Source organism: Triturus cristatus, chromosome 7 (genome assembly GCF_964204655.1).
Source record: "Triturus cristatus chromosome 7, aTriCri1.1, whole genome shotgun sequence".
NCBI lineage: Eukaryota > Metazoa > Chordata > Amphibia > Caudata > Salamandridae > Triturus > Triturus cristatus.
In genome coordinates this window covers 397,612,332-397,628,819 of record NC_140590.1, presented here as the reverse complement: position 1 = coordinate 397,628,819, position 16,488 = coordinate 397,612,332, and the positions used below count along the sequence as shown (strand labels likewise).

At 43.0% G+C, this 16,488-nt stretch overlaps 1 long non-coding RNA gene across 1 annotated transcript; it reads left to right on the top strand.

Moving 5' to 3' along the window:
* The first annotated feature begins 4,049 nt into the window (after positions 1-4,049).
* On the top strand, positions 4,050-13,696 carry LOC146809779 (uncharacterized). Its single transcript, XR_014965587.1, has 3 exons — positions 4,050-4,127; positions 8,731-8,795; positions 13,104-13,696. It is a non-coding gene; the product is annotated as an uncharacterized LOC146809779 (long non-coding RNA).
* The last annotated feature ends 2,792 nt before the right edge of the window (positions 13,697-16,488 follow it).

Here is a 16,488-nt window from a genome sequence, read left to right as displayed (position 1 = left end):
AAATGAAGTATACCATCAGTAATGTTTTAAACTATAATTGCCTTCCGATCACGTTTGCTGCTTCTGAGGTAGTTGTTATCAAGACTTACTTTGTTAGAGTAGGGTTCAGGGGCAGAGATTTGTTATTGAATGTGGAAAAATCGTGACAAATCACTTTTGAACGGGAAGTTAATGTGGTGGTATTTGTGACACTTCTACGGTCCAGGTAAAATGAACTCTGGACCTGTTTGTGAATTGGTTTAGCAGTTAACTGCCTAATCCTGACCCTACTTCAGAAACAGTCAAAGTTATCTTTTCTTTAATCCCAATTCTACCATGCAGGGAGTATATATGACATTTCAGTGATGTACTTTTCTTGCGGAGCCTAACAGAGAAACAGCCATTCTGTTCAGCTCAAAAACCTTTTTCAGAAATATAGGGCCATATGTATCATTCCAAATTGTGATCGCAAACGTCGAAAAATGCAGAAATTCGCAGAGAAATCAAGGAGTTCAAAGATACACAATGTTCCTTATTGTTGAGGGCACTGGTCTATACAAGAACCAGTTTTCATAGGCCTGTCCACAGTCTTTTGTAACCTATTTACATTACTCTTGAGTGCATAGATGCAACATCCAATTTTAGTGGGGAGATAAATTATGGAGCAGGCCTTCGCTGGGGAGATGCGTCGACGTTTCGACCTGTCTTAGGTGAAGAGGGCGATTTTAAGCCTACGAGTGCCGGACAAGGAGGGGAGAGGGGCAACCTAATTTAGATGCCCAGGACGATGTCACCATTGATAGTCCAAAAACAAGGGCATTCCCATAAGTGGAAGGGTCCACAATGAGCGATATGAGTGCGCTAGGGGGACCACTGCTACTGAAGTCCTCGTACATGAATAATTTCGATCTGCTTCACAGGACCTGTTCTGTCAGATGCCTCGGACAGGGGTGTGTATTGCACCTTGAAATTCTGGGATAACAGGGGTATGATATGTAATGTGTAATATGAGAAAATATGGACTATGATATTTCACACTTACAAAAGTAGTATGATTGAGAGCAAGAGAATCAGATCATAGTTTGATCCAGTAGTCACACCTTTACTATTTATCAGTTTTGAATGCCAATCTGTCTCATTATAGTGCAACTTACACCAGACCAAGGAGGCAAATTCAGTATTATTTAAGGGATCAACGAAATGATGCAGGGGCTTTTATAATATGTTCTTCAACTTATATTGCTAAAAAAGCTTTCTTTCATTTCAGTGTATTGTCTCGTATTTCGATTTACTTACTACCCCTGACAAAACGTTGCATTTTACGCAGTAAAAACTAAGGGGCATAATATCAAGCCAGGTGATAAAATTATCGCCGCTTTAGCGGCAGAAAACTGTCGCTAAAACGGCGATAATGGGCTTGATAATATGCTCTATGGAATTCCAATTGAAGCCCATGTTAGATGTCCTTCACATTTAACATGGGCTTCAATTGGAATTCCATAGAGCATATTATCAAGCCCATTATCGCCGTTTTAGCGGCACTTTTCTGCCGCTAAAGCGGCGATAATTGTATCGTCTGTCTTGATAATATGCCCCAAAGATGGTTGCCGTATTTAGGCTTAAAGTGGCTTACCCTGTGAAAACATTTTAAATTGTTTTCAAAACTAGTGAACTCGAAAGGACTTTAAGAGCTGGGAAATCCATATTTCCCCATATCACCATCCTCAGGCCTTGTCTTGGACTGAGAATCTGCCTCTGATTAACCCATCGAGCATGTCCTTAATTTTAGAGTAACTTCTAATTTTCAAAAACAAATGTAGGGAGTTTGAACTTGGTGAGGTAGTCATTAGGTTCATTAGGCATGATAAAGGCCCCCACCAAACAAAATGTGTGGAATTGACACCTGTCAGTACAGATGACTTGTTTTAGATGTAATCTAACAGCCCAAAAGTATTGCTAAAATCTCTGACCGGAAAGTTCTGCAAACACCAGCCAGCTTACTTTTTGATACATGGGTAATTTGCCCCACTAGATAAGATTTAATTTTAGCTTCTAATCACATAAAGAATTCTGAGGGGCGTGGTGTATACTGGAAGTTATTGAAATAAGAAAAACACCTATGGTAAAACAACCTTTTTAATGTAATGATTTCTTTTTTATGTTGGTGCATTATACATTTTGCTAAAGCTAGCTTGCTCACCTTGTTACGTAATTTAATGTAAAGATATCAAAATTTGATATGTTTTCATCTTATAAAATACCACCGTCACCTTTGTTCTGGTTTCTGTGTATTTCAGTGGGTTTCAATATTATGAATCCTGTATCTAAAAGGCCCAAAAGCTCTGCAGTTGTGTAAAACGTGTGTAAGATTCAACCGAATCTGTTACAGTTTGTAGTGATCGTGACAGAGCTGAACCTTTACCATTCCTAGTCCAAGCAGCAGCCATGTTATCCTATTATCCTCCTGCAGGGGTATCAAAGGGCTCCGTCATTAGAGCAAATGATAGAGGAGAGATCCGGCAACCTACTGAAAACATTGATACTGAACAAAGAAAGAAATAGAATTCAGGCTTTCCCATCTTTTTTTACACAGGGGGAATCTCACCCCTATATCTCTCTATCTTCAGCCACCCTCTTCCACCTAATCCCCTTTTTTATCTTCCTGTCTGATTCACTTCTTCCAACCCCATGAAAAGAAATACTCACCGGAGGGTGTAATTCTCTACTCATAAAATATGTCAATGGAAGATTATGCAATAAGAGCAGTCGCAGACATCTGCACAATGACTACCTTCCATCTCCTGAATCTTTCACAAGCCTAATCAATTTTTGTATTGTTCTATAATCCTCTGGAATGTCTGTTTTCACATCCAGCACCATGAAAGCAGGTAGCAAAACACCTTTGCTGTTAAAACCACCATAAGAAAGTGGTGCAGTCGCAATCACCTCTTTGAAACATGGAAACACATTCTATTCCAACATTAAAAAATCTATTTTTTTAGGTGATGTGCGACATCTACTGGCAATTGTAATATATTTTTACTTATTTTACATTTTTGAGGTCTTGTTTAGGCTTACACCCCGAATTCGGGACATTGATATACATTTGATCGTTTTCATTATTATTGTTTTACTTTCAAATCATAATGATTTTTAAGCTTTAAAATATTGGCTGATTACTTAATGGGTTGCATTAAAGTCTTTTGTAGTCTCTTTAACGATTTTTACGGTACCTCCTGTCCTTCTTCATCTCACCATTTCTTATTCATCCATCTTTTTCAAGCGTCACATTTCACACATCTCTATTCCAGTACTTTTCTTACGTGTGCTCTTTTTCTGTGTTCTCTCCCCCTCTGTGTCTCTCTCGTTTCTCTATTTGCATGTATCAGGAGGTGATGACCAGCACGGGGCCAATAAGGGAAATCGTTCTTTTTTTACATCGAGCTGCTGCTGTGGAAATACTCATATCCATGCTTTAATTTCTTGCTGAGGCAGTGTAAAGCAGATGATTTGTGCCTTCCAATTCTATACCTGGAGATGTAGTACTAGTCTTTTATTGTACAAACCCTGCCTTTAGGACAACCATTTCAACCCCTGCACTGCTGGAAAGAAACCTTGGCTTGCAGAACTTATTTTTAGGTCGAGCTAGACAGCCCGTGCGCTGTCTCTGCGAGGCCTGCTGGAATCAGCCTGTGGTCATCAAGTCAATCCCCTTTCTTGGCACTGCTTTTCATTTGTCTATGTCAGTGTACTTAAAAGCCCTTGCCTGCTAGTGGTCAGTTCTGCCTCTCTGTCCCTACTTTTTTAGGTCTCGCATAGGGCAGCGCATGCGCTGCCTCTACGAGGCATCAAATAGTCAGTATTAGGGGTGAAACTCCACCCATTGTGTTTTTATTTGTGTTTTAGCTTGCCATTGGTTAAATCTGGCATTGCTCTTTTTATGTAGCTCAATGATTGGCTGATGGTCCCAAACGTCACTTCCGTTCTGCTTCCGTTTTGCAGGAAGCAGCACCGACCAACTACAGTTTAGTTCCACAGCTGGCTGTTAGCTATTCATTTAGGGACTACTTGTTTTTTAATCCGCTTTCACTTTCAAACCAGGGACAATGGCGGCCGTCGTCATGACTGTGCACTCGCCCTCGCCTACGGTAACTCCCCTTCCTCCATCTGAAACTGCGTTGCTTCATGTGTAGCTTCTCCCCTTCACGCGCTCAGCATGCCATGCCCGCTTTCACTTTCAAACCAGGGACAATGGCGGCCGTCGTCATGACCGTGCACTCGCCCTCGCCTACGGTAACTCCCCTTCCTCCATCTGAAACTGCTTTGCTTCATGTGTAGCTTCTCCCCTTCACGCGCTCAGCATGCCATGCCCGCTTTCACTTTCAAAGCAGAGACAATGGCGGCCGTCGTCATGACTGTGCACTCACCCTCGCCCACGGTAACTCCCCTTCTTCCTTCTGAAACTGCTTCCCGCCCCATTCCGTGCCTTTCATTTGCATTTCTTAACTGCACCACAGTAGCTATAAAGGTTGCTTTTCGTGCGCGCAGTTACTTTCCGTCGTTACTGCTTCTGCCCTCCCAGGTCAAAGGAAGCGTTTCCCTTGTGTATGTTTGTACACTCACTGAACACAGAACATCTGTCATCACAAAACTTATTACAATAGCACTGTTTATACTAATGGTAAATAGCCGCGGTTAATGTACAGCTTGCGGAATCTCTTGTTACAACTTTTGAACAAAATGACTCCCTCGTGCAGGTTCGTGCATGCAATGAACACTGAACTTGTCAAGTGAAAGCAGTTTTGGCATTAATCACTTAACGTGCTATTGGTTTTGTTTTGTTTTAACAAATTATCCTCCTTTTTCATTGACCCTGAAACTAAAATTAATTCCGATCAGACGTTCCGGTACATTTTAATGAAATCCTGACACACGCACTCCCCAGTACGATACACAAAATACACTGTATTTAACAGAGTGCCAACTCAATTACCGTACGCTGCATCAGTTTGGATTCTGGAGTTTGCTTACAGTACATAACCCTCCCCCGGTCTTTGTCCTTGTTTAACGTAACTGGCACTCATGTAAAGCACTTCGAAACCTTCGGGTCGTGTTCGCGCTATATAAAACTGGTTAAAAAAATACCAATACCACCTGCCTATTCCCAGCGCATATCACCAGACACCACATAGCTCCGCCCCTTCCATGCACGCTTTTATAGTACTTACTATAATAGCTCTCTTGATGTCAGTCTTATCTCCTCCCTAATCGTTTCAAAACTTAGCAATGCTGTGTGTGTAAGTAGACTGTTGCCCTGTGTTAACAGAAATGTCAGAGGGGAAGACAATTTTTTGCTTCTGTCAGTGGAGTTTATGGCACTTTCTCGGAGTGTGTAGCTGGCTGCTATACTGATAAACTTTTAATCACAATAACCACAACTGTGAACTACGTAATACTGACCCCCTTCCCTCTTCATGGCGTGCCTTTTATTTGCATTTATTAACCGGGCCGCAGTGATTTTAGGCTTGAGGGTGTCTTTTTCTGTGCTGCTTTAAACCTGCCCTTCCATTTCCTATTTTAGCCAAACCATCCCTTAGTCCGTCCCCGCCTCTGCAGCACACATGGCGTTGCGTCTCCTCCGGTTGCACTCTCCCTTCCACCACCACCATCTCCTGCCTCAGCTCAGATTGGTTGCACCAACAGGGCAGAGTTAAATGGCGCCCCACCCCTCCCTTGGTCGCTTGTACATTGTTTGGGGTGTGTGCTGAATATACTGACCTCAGTCACAATACCTTTTTAGCAGGGCTGCTGGTGTGTGGCAGTCACGGGTGACCATGGCCCCGCAGTGAGGGGAGGTGGGCTGGGTTTGTATTAGATGGCGCCGCAGGCCATGAGTCAGTGTGGAGTGCACGATATACCAAACACTATCTAACTACTGTACGGGGCACTACTTCCTGAACGCTGCTCCCGGGCCTCCGATTTTGCTGCCTGGCTCAGGGTGCGGTGGCACAGCTGTGGAGCTGCAGTCTGTGCTGGCAGCAGCTGGTCTGTTATGTTTTGTTCTTTGTATTCTGCACTGATAGACTGCACAAAAACTTCATAGTTTGGGGAGACTTTTTCATTTAAATTCTCTCTGTTGAAAACTCCATTGTTTTAAATGGTTAGCAGGTTCTACTAGGTTTAGATCATAAGCGTTATCTTCTAGCTTAGCAAAGTCCTGCATTTTAGAGTTACCTACTTATACAAACGTCTGTGTTGCTGTGGCTACTGAGCTCTGCTTCCATGTGCCCATGTTGGAACCATAAATTAAAATGTTGTCAAATGCGTCATTGTGCTTATGTGCATTAGAATATATATGTCACAATCCTTCCCATCCGTCACAACTCCTATGCATCCGTCATCATTCCTTCAATTCCATATGCACACACAGCAGCAATCTTGGAAAGTTGAGAAGGGGCAGTGGGGCGCTCATGTGTGCCTGGTTGTCATGATACGATTTATGGTAAACGAAAGGCATGGGAAAAATAAATATGGAATTTACCAGGTTGCCACTGTTTTCGTGGCAATTGCGCAATAAGTTCCAAACAGCTTGCAAGGGAAAACATTTTTATATTTACAGCAGTGTTTTAACAGATTTATTTCTCTACAGCTTGTGTGAAATGTGTTCAGCGGCATACTTACTGTACTATGCTATAATGTGCACATTTGTTTCGGGAAATCATATTACTTTCTACTAATTTATGGAAACTTTACACATGTTTGTAAACCCTGAGTTCCTACTCTTTTCTCATATGTAGCTACGCTAACAGCGAACGTGTCCCAGTCTTGCACCTTTGAGGACCATAATAAAAGGCCCTAAAACCCAAAGGAATTACCCAAAAAATGCCTACATTAGTTGCCACGAGTCACACATTTACACAACTTTAATGAGCACATTACAAAACTATTAGCTTAGACTACATATATTTATAACATGTTCATATTTTGTTAACTGTGCCACTGCTTGCATGCTGTTATTCATTGCCACAAAACACATCTGTGCAGTGACATTTAAATGTGCTTGAGAAAAAAACACAGTTGTATATTCCAGCACTTTCCCTCACTATGGTGCAGTCAGTCTTTAAAGCGCAGGGTCTAAGCGTGGCCTGATAGACGGGAGGGTGTGATATCACAACGACCATGTTCATCACCGGTGCAGGATCCCCTCTCTTCTTTTTCTTTTCGGGGGCGGGGGGAGAGAGGCGGATCTGTCTTTTCCTTCATGTGTTGCCACTGTTTTGTTCCTTTTGTAGGTAGATGTACCTATGCAATCCAGACATCTCTGCCAGCCTCCGGGTTTAGACATTCAATCTGTGTAACTTTCATTCGTAAATAAATCCCATGCTGACGGCCAGTTTAGTTGTAGGCACACAGCTGTGTCCTGTCGCAGAATTGTCTTTCAAAACAAATAAAAGATTTGTTCCATAAAGTACAGGGGGGCATATTATCAAGCCAGGCGATAAAATTATCGCTGCTTTAGCGGCAGAAAACTGCCGCTAAAACGGCGATAATGGGCTTGATAATATGCTCTATGGAATTCCAGTTGAAGCCCATGTTAGAAGTGAAGGACATCTAACATGGGCTTCAATTGGAATTCCATAGAGCATATTATCAAGCCCATTCTCGCCGTTTTAGCGGCAGTTTTCTGCCGCTAAAACGGCGACAATTTTATCGCCTGGCTTGATAATATGCCCCAGGGTCTCTCACTGGCTTTTGCTCTTTTGCGCACACACACTTTTTTCTATAATGCACATTCTATTATGTCTCCTCTCTCTCATGCACACTTATCTCTCTGTTTATGGCTGTCTCACACACATACAAACAAAATTCATTCCGTACAAACTGCAATACTAAGTTCTTTCTGTCTAGCAAATACAAAACACAATTAAGATCAAGATTAAACAGGCATTTGCAATTCATTAGGTCTCACAATACTGAAAGTTTGACCTATTTTGCATTGCAAATTATGATGCAACCCCAATAGCTCAAACTTTCAGTAATGCGAGGTCTCGCATTTGCGAATGTTTGAGCTATTGGCATTGTAAATGACAATGCCTTTTATTTATGTGTTTTCAAAACCTGTAATATGATGCGTAAACACAAATTCTTTACAGGAAGCAAGGCTGGCAGTATCTGCGTCTCTTTTACCGCCAGCCTTTCTTCTGGTAAGCATAGACTACAAGTACAAAGAGGCACAGTTACTGCCAGCCTTGCTTGTTGTAAGAAACACCTATAAGTACAAAGTGCGTGTTTACACAATACTTGCAGGTTTTCAAAACACATAAACAAAAGGCATCGTCATTTACAATGCCAAAGGCTCAAACACTCGCAAATGCGAGACCTATTGCATTGCAAATGCTTGTCTATTCTGTTCCTCCCACAGAGCAGGGACTAAGTACTGTCTCATTCCGCCATGGTTCTCTATCTGTTCTTTAGGGGCCTATGTTTTTCTGGGTTTCCTGCTCTGATACTGTTTGCCTGTGTGCAGCTTCAGCGCTCTAGCTGCTTACATTCAAATCACGCATTCTTCCTCCCGCCTCCTCCTAATGCCACAGTTGTGTTACTGCTGCCGTCCCCACCGTGGCTCCCGCTCTGTTGCTTGTTTATAATTGCGGACATACTTTATCAGCGATGCAGCCCTTTCATGAGCGCTGCTTTGGTTTTACTTTCATTGTATCTTTTTTGCGCTTCTCCCTCCCAATGAATGAGCAGGTTCCAGCCGAGCCAGATGGTGTTCCACCTCCTCGTGCTGCCAATGACACTAGCCATCTGCCAGGGTAAGTTTGCACTGTGGATTTAGCCTGATATTCCCCGGAAACTTTGTTGTTTGTGAGCTAACACATTTGTATTGCTTTTCCTGTTGGCTAAAAGCAAAGAATGGGTGAACATGGCGCACAGCGACTTGGACCACTTAGCAGACCTGCAGTCTCAAACTCCTCAATGAAACGCACAAGTAAACTCTGTGGCAATAAGGGAGGACACTGAAGTATGCCTCCAGTTACCGAGGGACATATTATTATTATGTCTGAGACATGCAAAGTAGCTTTGACAAAACCCTTCATGGATCTCCCTATCCGTATGCCTGAGGCGGGGTTTCAAATGCACACAGTGCAGGATTCTCAAACACCGTTGCCTCGGAACATTTTAGCCCACATAACACTTAGTAGAGCGAAGCTCTGCTGTGCTTGCAACCAGCAGAAAACCATTGGATACCTTTACCCTATGCGCTCGAACTGCTGCAACAGGGAAGCACTGAGCGCTTGCACCGCTGTGTGTGTGTTGTAATATCTTGCGCCACACTCCGAGCTGAAGCTGGCTCTATCTTTGTAATGTGTCAGTCGTTGTCCCATGACAAACCATTTTTCACGGCCCCGTCTGTAAACATACCTCCCTCTTTCGCCTCCTCCAGTTCAGCCTTGATGGGGCCTGCCACGCTTTGTCAAACTCCTCCCCAGCATGTGTGCGTCCTGTGCCCTCCCCTCTCCTTTCACGGTTTAGGGGAAGAACTCCTAAATACCAACATCAAGCATTTGCACTGCAATAGGTCTCGCATTACTTAAAGTTTGAGCTCTTGGCGTTGCTAATAATAATGCAACACCAATAGCTTAAACTTTTACAAATGCTTGGTTTTAAATAGCTCTCCACAGTAATGCTTTCTACCCACATTGCAGCATGTATGATATCTGACTCCTTGGCTCCCGACTCTCCCAGCTTAATACAGTGAGGAATTTAAGGAGGGAGCTCCCTTGCCAGAAGCCATCTGCTCACACAACATGCTGGCTTGATTCTGATCTAACTAAAAGGAATTGCTCAAGCACTGCATTTCTTTTCTTCTTTTCAGATCGTGTTTTGTGGTGCCCAGCAGGTAAAACAGGAAAATGTCAATGTCTTGTTATGACATCCAGGGCAATGAAGCTGAGGCACCATAACGAGAACCGGCCCCGGGCGCCAATGAAAAACAAGCCATGCTCAGCCGGTCATATTTATCCCCGTTCCCACCTCTCTTTCTCAGGCCCCTGCTGTCCTTGCTGAAGAACTTCTGGAAGAAGGGTCACGAGAAGAGCAGGACTGGCTCTGTTTACTCTTTATGTTTATCAAAACATTCCTTCACTTCCCCAGCTCTGACACATCAAGTTAACATTAATGGTGAATGCCCGCTGCTGAGGTAACATCATTTATTTTCCCACCCACATTGTGCGAGTTGTAGTTCTCCACGTCCTGGCACTAAGCAGGCTGGACAAAAAACAAGGAGACCTGTCCGAGCCCAGACTGCACGTTCTCCAGCGTACACACTGTAGTCTCTCCTACGGGACCCCTGCCCTCCATTGGGGCTCGCTTCAGTCCTTTTCCTGTGGCTGCCTCAGCCTTGTCTACAGACAGCACTTGCCCACTTGGATTCTGGTTACCAGATGACTTTGTGTCGCAAGTGCTCATTGCTTAGAAACGTGTACTTCCAATTAACTAATGCATTATGGGAGTTGTAATCTTGGAACTGTTTAGTTGGACTAGCACATGAGAAAGAGGTGTTTGTTAAAGAAAATAGCTTGAAAGACTGGGCTGTGTTCTGGCGACATGAGCAATGGTAAATCTCCAGCTGAGTACAAAAAAGAACCTTGTCGGCCATGCTGCCACCACAAAAACAAGCATTTGCAATGCAATAGGTCTCGCATTTATGAGAGTTTGAGCTATTGGCATTGTAAATGGCAATGCCTGACAGTATGTCTGCCCAATTGACTTCAACAATCTCTTGGAGTGACATCCTAATCTTTATACCCAAATATCTCGCTTCTGGTGTAACACGAGCTTTGCCAGGACAGAATCCCTCAGTGCATACAACCTGGGTTTTAGAGATGTTTAACTTATACCCGGCAACTGCCCCAAAATGTTGTGTCTGGTTCTCAATCTCCCTTAACACTTGCTCGGGATCAGATGTTATTACCGCTATATCATCAGCGTAAGCAAGGACACGCACTTGGTACTCCCCCACTACCATTGACTGTATGCCATTTGTTGTTTCCAGCAATTGCAGCAGTGGGTTTATATAAATAGCGAAAAGTAAAGGCGCTAGCTATATATACAAAAGATGACTACTTCCCCATTGCACAGATTTTAGCCCGTGGACGTTTATACATAGTTTGTAGCGCTTTCAAAAAATGAGGTCCATACCTCATCTTTTGCATTGTAGCTCAAAGAAACGACCACGATACGCGATCAAACGCTTTCTCAGCGTCTAAGATAATTAGGCCTATGTGCTTTTGCTGTACGGTAGCATAATCTAACAGCGCTGTCACCCTATATAAATGATTAACAGTACTCCTGCCGGGCAAAAAGTCATGCTGATATCTAGATATCTACGGGGGTATAACTTGCACCAGCCGAGTTGCAAGGATTTTTTAATACACCTTGCCATCAGCGTTTATTAGTGATATTGGTCTATACGACCCCGGTAGCCTAGGAGGCTTATCCTTCTTTTTAAAGATCACAATATTGGCATCATCCCAAGATGGTGGATGGTTCCCATGCTGAGCCTCTATAAAAGTAGCCAGCATATCTTCCTTTATAATAGAAAAAATTATGCAATATATCTCCAATGGAAGTTTATCCGGCCCTGCCGCTTTCCCTGGCGCTAGACCATCCAATGCTGTCTGAAGTTCTAACATAGTGATGGGGGCTTCTAGTGCTTCTTGTTCTACTAGCCCAAGCTCAGTTAAGTCAAAATTCTGTAAAAACCGCACTATATTATCGTGCTCGACTGGATCTTGAGTATATAACTCGTTATAATAGGAATGGAATACATCCAGTATTCCTACCGTAGTCTCAACTGTGCCTCCTTTACCATCTTCGAGAATTTCAATTCGCTGGGCAGCTTCTCTACCATGCATTCTCTGAGCTAAACATCTGCCAGTTGCTTCCCCATATTCATACCTTTCTTCCTTGTATGTTTTAAACTGAGCGGCAATTTCCTGACTCCAAACCCCATTGATCTTGGCCTTACAGCATGCAGTCTTAGTTTGTGCTGCTTGGCTATCAGCTTTTGCACTAACCGCTTGTATGAGTTCCTGCTCAGCTTTCTTTAGCTCCTCAAGCAAACCAAGCATTCGTGCCTTCTGTCGTCTCTGCTTAGCCCACCCATAACTGAGTGTTTCCCCCCTTAGACCAGCTTTCAGTGAATCCCAGACCATTGGTAGGGTAGCTGACCCTCGGTTACTCTCCATAAACAGTGTAACCCAAGTTCGAATATGTCGAATAAATTCCTCATCTCATAGAAGTTTTTTATTGAATGTAAAGGAACGCTGTTCCCTTGAGAGGCTAAAGCTAACAAGATCCAATATCACAGGTCCATGATCCGATGTAATACGGGGCCATATCTGCATCTTTGCACCAACGGTCATCGACCAAGGTAAAAAGATATAGTCTAACCGTTCAAATTTATTGTGTGGGGATGAATAATATGTATACCCTTGATCCCTGTGATTCACAGCAGTCCATCCATCAACAAGACCATGATTCTGCAACAGCTGTTGTAGAGCCTTAAATACCTTGGGCTTACGCCCAGTATACTTTACAAAGTAAGGATCCCAAATCTGCCCATCCCCATGTATATTAAAATCCCCAGATAATATCAATGGGGTCCCCCACAGTGACAGCTCAACATTCAAGAATTCCAGATGCTCAGCCTCATCCAGATTTGAGCCATTGCTGGAGCAGAGTTTTCATTTAGAAAATTCAGGGGCTTTTGAAGCTCTAGTATGTCTATGCGTTTTATTAATTATTAATAAATAACAATTAATTATTTGTCTTGTGCAAGTGTGTTTTAATTAATCAATTCGTTTGTCTTAACATAAGAGAAAGTTACACGAGGGTTAGCATGTGTGTGCTGTTTCTGTTTTCTAAAAAATAACGTGCAAGTTTTCATGTTTAAACGTTGCTGTGTGCTGGCTATTTTGAGCACAAAACGCTGTCCGAATTAATGCTTTTTTATGTCGCGAGAGCTAGATAAATGCATACACATAAGGGTATTAGTGGGGTTAACACTGTTTAATCATTATGCTGTAGTAACGTTGTTTTTATTTCTTTTAATTGAGATGGTCTATTGTGGCCTATGGAGGCCTAGTCCATGATGGCTGATTTTGTGAGCCTGGCCTCGAGTGAATATGTGAAAGACGTGACGAGGGAGACCCCTGCTGGAAATGGTCCTGAAGTTGACTGACCATGGTCCTCGAATGAAAATTTTCCATGAGGACGCAGCAGTTTTGGAGGATCTCCAAAAAGAAATGGAACATCATGGGTAGCCTTGGGAGACAAAGAAGTTTTAGAAATGAACAATGAACTGTGGTTCGGCTGCCGAGGGAAGTTAAACAAATCGGATACTTTAATAGTATCTTGGTTCCTGTTCCGTAGTTCCGTCTTGTGACTTTTCCTGAGCGGAGATTTTCAGATGTAGCAATGTTACATTTCTTCCTTCTCGCTCTGCTCAGTGATTCAGTGTATTTTGCAAACTTTATGTGTGTTTCCATTGTAATTTTTACTATAAAAATTGTTAGCCTAGGGAGGGCTTTGCCACTTGCCATTTTGCCTTTGCCGCGTGAATCTGCGTTGCTGAGGATCGATGCTGAGGACTTCGTCTTGAGAGACTTTACTGAGAGACTTGTCCTGACCCGTTCTGACACTTAGTTAGAATAGGTAACTATGAGAAATGATTTATTCTGATTGATTTACTTTGACTAATTTTAGATAAAGCAATATAATTTTAAACATGGTGTTGAATTTTCTTTCTTGTCAATTATTGGGTTTATATTTTTGATCATTATTGTATATGCTGTGTAGATTATGTTATTGATTAGGACAGTCACAAAACCAGATCTGATCGACCTGATATTGATGCAGGGTGTTTAGGTGTTTCCTTCCCACAGGTTTATTGCTGGTAGAGTTTTTGCTGTGTGATAGTGAAATGGGCCCTAGCGTATGATGAATGTATGTGCGTGTAACTGTGTGAATACTCTATCCGTGGTAGTGGGCATATTTTAGATACCCTGATCTCTATCAATTTCCTGGTAGCAGAGGATGGTTAGCTGTGGGTTTACCAGGCTGTCTGAAATCTGTGGCTGCAACATGCAGGAGCCTGGAACAGAGTGAGGGAATCATAATGGGATATCCTGTAAGGGTATTTGTACCTCACAATGTGGCGATTCTTTTGACAAGAAGCAGAACTCAGTACATGTCACATAGTCGATTGACCTAATATGAAAAAGTGATTCTGGGAGCATCAAATGTGACTCTCGAGAGATGTGTGAATGTGAATCCAGCGACACTCTTGCCGGATATTGAAAATGTGGGTATAAAGATGGAAGATGATCATGACTGTTTGGATGTGCTTGAGTACTGTACGAAACCGAGACCAGACATAAGGGATATTCCCTTACCTGAGAATGACCATGTGTTGTTTGTGGATGGATCATGCTTGAGAAATGATGATGGTGTGCTATGTGCAGCATATGCGGTGTGCAAAGTTTCAGAGGTCATGGAAGCATCACCATTGAAAGGAGTGAAATCTGCGCAAGTTGCTGAATTAATAGCATTGACAAAAGCTTGCGAAATTGGGAAAGATTTGAGGACGACTGTGTTGACTGATAGTCAGTATGGATTTGGAGTGGTGCATGATTTTGGCCAACTTTGGCTACAAAGAGGTTTCTTGACATCGAGTGGAACTCCGATAAAGAATGCTGAAATGATTGGAAAATTGCTTGAGGCGATACAGCTGCCTAAGGAGTTAGCAGTTGTAAAGTGTGCTGCCCATGGACAGGGGGAGGATTTCATAACGATTGGAAACAGGTACGCCAATGATGTTGCGCAATATTGCGCCAAGACAAATCAGTCCATTAATAGGGACAGAGAAGGGGAAATGTCTTTTCTTTCTGTGATGTTTACTAATGTCCTAGAGACCTGGGATGAAGTGAAGCAGTTACAAGATGAGGCAGGAGATGAAGAGAAACAAGATTGGATTAAGGCAGGATGTGCTCCAAGAGAAACAGACCATGTTTGGGTCTACAGAGATGGCAGACCAGTGATGCCTAACTCAATCTTGTCGTCAATGGCAAGGATGTATCATGGCCAGGGACATTTGGGGAGAGACGCGATGGTTAGGTCGTTTAAACAAACCTGGTACAATGCAAAATTCAGGACAATTGCAGAGAGCATCTGTCAAAGGTGTTTAGTTTGTCAGCAATTTAACACTGGGAAAAAGACAGTGGTGAGTCTGGGAACAATAGGCAGAGAAGGAGGTCCTTTTACGAGAATGCAGATTGATTTCATTGAGATGCCCCAAGTGAACAGACTGAGGTATGTTCTAGTGGTAGTCTGTTTGTTTTCAAGGTGGGTGGAAGCTTACCCGACTAGAAGAAATGATGGATTGACAGTGGCAAAGTTACTGTTGAGGGAGTTGATTCCTAGGTACGGGTTTCCAGTTACAGTTGAGTCTGATAGAGGTAGACATTTCCAAAATGAACTCATGGGTTTGATTTGTGAGGCATTGAAAATACAGCAGAAGCTACATTGTGCATACCGACCAGAGGCTTCTGGTGTGGTTGAGCAGATTAATGGCACGATCAAGAATAGGATTGGAAAGATGTGCTTAGCCACTGGCATGAAATGGCCAGATGTTTTGCCTCTAGTTCTGATGACAATGAGATCTACTCCAGATAGAACTACTGGTTTGAGCCCGCACGAGATAATCATGGGACGTGCTATGCGCCATGCATTCGTGCCTGTCAATAAGTTGGTGACAATAACTGATGACATGATTTTGGATTACTGTAAAGGCCTGGCTGACGCAGTTCATTCTGTGTTTCACCAGGTTGGAGAAGAAGCTACCACACTTGAGAAGAAGCAAGCCCATGATCTGAGTCCAGGAGACTGGGTGAGGATTAAGGTGCACAGAAGAAGAAATTGCTTGATTCCAAGGTGGGGAAGGCCGAGACAAGTTATTCTGACTACGACGACTGCAGTAAAGTGTGCTGGAGTGAAGCACTGGGTACATGCAAGTCATACTCTGAGAGTTCCAAACCCGAAAGAAGGGACTGGTAAAGAGTATTTTGAAGAGTCAGATTCCAGTGATGGTGAAGATACTGATGATACGGAATCAGTGAGAAAAGAAGCAGAGAGAGCTTCAAGAGAATCACTGCGAGTATCAGAGAGAAGATCAGATTCTGTAAGAGAGCCTGAAGTTTCAAACAGCAGTGAAGGAAAAAGAAAAGAAAAAAGAAATCACACAGAGACTACTCCTGAATCAGAAGAGGAGGAGATTGAAGAACCACTTGAGATTATACTTGAAGAAGTAGGGTCAGAAGAAGATAGAGAGGGACAGTTTGCGGAAGACCCCCGAGGAGGTGTAGGGAACATTCTTGATGAGTCAGGTGAAGGGACAAGTAGACAGCAAGAAGATTGCGTGTCGGAGACCCGAGGAGGGACAGG